The sequence below is a fragment of the Oryza glaberrima genome, chromosome 8 (genome assembly GCF_000147395.1).
Source record: "Oryza glaberrima chromosome 8, OglaRS2, whole genome shotgun sequence".
NCBI lineage: Eukaryota > Viridiplantae > Streptophyta > Magnoliopsida > Poales > Poaceae > Oryza > Oryza glaberrima.
In genome coordinates, this window is record NC_068333.1 from 13,150,913 (window position 1) to 13,154,624 (window position 3,712).

Sequence of the window (3,712 nt, forward strand, 5' to 3'; positions counted from 1 at the left end):
ATGTCCGAATTGATAAGCATAGACATATAGTGCATAACACCAACAATTAAGTTTAAATTCTTTTGTTTAATTTTCCTTTTTCTCCTGAAGGAACTTGTAATCTCATGCGACCACAAACAGTTCAATGAATAAACCGCAACAGGAACAGAAGCCTTTTTTATGAGCTCCAACCTATATGATCAAGGATAGCTGTATTTCCTATTGAAGTTCTTCACCATTTACTCATTTCATGCAAGAAGAAGAGCAGTCTTGCGAGACTTGATCGTGGCTTTACTTTCTGTGTAGTGCCTACTCTGGTGGGTCATACAAGAGTTTGTACATAGAACTAATCATCTGTTGTTGTGAGGGAACATATAGGATCTATTTGGATCTTTCGCCGATGTTTCCTAGCTAGGCTATGCTCAGCTTGCCCATATATATGCATGGGTGCTCAGGTGGGCAAAGCCCACTATTTGGTTCTCTGGGCAAATCATGCGTTGGTTAGTCGTCAGTCTGGTTTGTCCTCTCACCGCGCGCTTGCCCGCCGCGGGAGAGCCAAATCGGTTTTCCTCGCCTGGAAAGACATTCTGAACGGTTAGAGGTTAGATTGCCATAAAAAGGGTAGGATCGCTTTTTTTTTTTCTCACTTGTACCAAATACCAGGCCTTGCTTAGCAAGGGTAGGATTGCTTTTGCCTTATCCAAAATGTTAAGAGTGGTATATATGTTTGGTGAAATTTGAGGAAATTAGGACAGTTTGGTTAGAGGCCTTAGCAGCATGCTACTCTCCATGACGCCATCGTAACCGGACGGAGAAGTAGACGTTGTCCACAGTGGAATCGCGTCCGGAAATCCTACCTGATTCGAGAGCCGTCCCGACGCAGCCGCTTGCTACTCCGCGAGGTTAGGGTTCCGGGAGAGAGGGGGTTGGGATGACCGGGGAGTGCCGCCGCTGGCCGTGGAACGAGTGAAGGCGGCGCGGGGGGAAGAAAAGAAAAAAAAAAGGAGCGATGCGCATGCGGTGGTGGGTGTGGTGAGCGGAGGGAGGGAGGAACTCACCTGGTACGAGCCCGCCGAAATGGAAGCTGTCGTCGATTTTGCCGGCGAGGAGGAGGAGGAGGAGGGTAGCGGCGTGACGCAGCGGAGTCAGCCTTGTTTGAGTCGCCAAGCAGATGAGGAGGTTCAAGCCGCACCGCGAGTCCGAGACGCGGTTGTAGTAAAGAGTTCGTGACAGGCTCTGAGTAGGCCAGGAGGGATCAAAACAGCTCACAAACTGACGGAAACTATTGAACGCAGTACGGTACGATACTACTCCACTCGTTTCAGATTGAACATGTTTCTTAATGATGCTTATATAATTATTAGCATATTCATGCATGTTTAGCACTATTACAGGATCAATTCTTTACACATGTGTCATGTTAAGTTTCATATTTTTTTTATTAGAACTAGAAAGGTAGCCCACGCATTCGTGTGGGCATGTATTATAGTTTGTGTTTCAAATACTATAACGATGGAATATAAACTGTAGAATATTTCCGAAATATAAATTGAAAAGGAATTTCGCACAGATACACAAGCATCTTATTTGTTATTAAAAAAAGAATGCTAAAAGGAATCATACATCACTATATATATATATATATATATATATATATATATAGTGTAAGAGAATTTAGATCATCCTACAATAAAAAATAAATATATTTACCATAAAATAGATAGTAGATTACCAATGAGCTTAATTACCATGAAACAATGAGCTTAATTACCAAGCAGTGCACAAAATGCTCCATTGAAAGGAATAACTATTATTAAAGAGAACAATGACGGGAGAAAAAAATAAAAAACATGTCACTAACCATTGTGTACGAAAGCAACAGGTGTAGATATGGTGAATGATGCTACTAGGACTTGGCATATTAGTCGCAAAGATACATCCATCCGATGTAGGTGACAATGTGCCTCTTCTGAGGTGGTATTGTGCAAGATAATTCTCCTTCTGATGGTAAAACACAATGGCATCACCCACAATGGTAGGAAACGCCTTGGAGCTGACACAGAGATTCCTATCACCAAGGAAAAGGGAATTGCGACCGATGCAAGTCACCGGGACAGTTGTTCCCGAAATAAGATCAGCTAGTCTGTAAACTGAAATCTGTGCATACACACTAACACCAAAGGTGACCAGCAGAATGTCAGAGTCACATTCTACCAAATGGTAGAGAAAGAACGAGTCAGGTGTCCTTGCTGGGCATTTGGCGATCGATTTTGGTGGTGGCAGCGAGAGCTCCGTCGTCCCTTCCAGCTGCAGTTGCAGGGGTGGGTCTATCTGCAAGACCTCAGGTCCACCATAAGCCGTGGCTTGATCCAACATGTATAGCTTGCCTTGGAATGGCAATGGAGTATAGGCTTGGTACATGGACCAGCTCGACACCCTCCACTGCCTATCCCCAGAGGCGGCGAAGGCTACGCGCACCGTGCGGGATAACCATATCATAAGCAAGACGGCTTGATCGTCATCAGCTGATGGTGTGATGGAGGCAGCAGCGACATCTCTGAGATATTCCTCCGACCGGCGGCTCGCGTACGGCAGCAAGGTGTCCAGCGGCGGGAAGTCGACGATGTCGCCGGTGAAGGGGTGGAGAAGACGGACCGCGGTGTCACGGTTCCGCTGCAGGAGGAGGATGCCGTCGACGGAGTCGAGGATGCGGTGGTCGTCGCGGGCGATGGGCAGCCTGAGACGGACGAAAGCGCCGGTGGAGAGGTTGAAGAAGCGGACGAAGCCATGCAGCTTGCCGTGGCCCGGGTAGAGACCGTTCCCCTCGGGGAGCATCATCCACCGCCGCGGGTGGAAGCGCGGGTCCACGACGCCGCGGCCGCACTGGCTGGCGGTGCAGGAGCGCCAGTGGTGTCACGCGGCGCGGAAGCAGATGTAGTCTCGCACATCTCCAGCCAGCACCCGCCAGCCTATCAGGCTCACCAGGTCCTCCGCCAGAGAAGCCCACGACGATGAGTCCCGACCAGCATGAGTGGTGGCCGTCCGCCGCCGGCGCTTGCCGCTGCACGCCACCATGGCCGCTGACATGCCGATCTACCGGTCCGTACCGGATGCCAGGGGCACCAGATATTTCTTTCTTTTTGGGGGGAAACCTTTTATTAGTACTAGGATTGAGACAAAGCGAAAAAATATCCCAGATCTACAACAGAAGATGGGAAATAAAGAGGATGAGCGTAGGGCACGGGGGCGGAAGCAGCAGGACGTCGGGACGGCTGCTCGCGGGATGGAGATTGGCAAGGAGACTATTGCCGAGGCCGAGGAGATGGGGAGATTGACTGGGCGCGAGGAGTGATAGGCAAAAGTATGCGGCGGAAGCAGCAGTTCGCCGACATCGCTGTTCTCCGGTGATGGATATAGAAGGCCAACTGGGGCCGTGCCTGGACCGAGGCTAGTCTGGTTGCCGTGCCAGCCCATGTGTGGCATACATGGCCCAGGCATGGCCCAATACTACTCGGGCCATGCCGGGCCGGTCTGAAGGCACGATGGCTCATCATGCTTCTCCACTTTGTGCTATGTGTTCAAATGGCTGTAAAATAAGTCTATACGTTATTCCTCTTCTTTTTTGGCCTTGCCTTATACAGTAATTTAAGTCTATTTTGAATTCCTATATTTTTTTATTTGATCGGGCCGTGCCGAGGGTGTAGCCCAGGCACGGCCCGGCTATCGGGCCGGG

The 3,712-nt window shown here is 49.4% G+C and overlaps 1 pseudogene; it reads right to left on the reverse strand.

The window, feature by feature from the left end:
• Window positions 1–480: 480 nt before the first annotated feature.
• On the reverse strand, window positions 481–3,071 carry LOC127783051 (uncharacterized; annotated as a pseudogene).
• Between the last annotated feature and the right edge of the window lie 641 nt (window positions 3,072–3,712).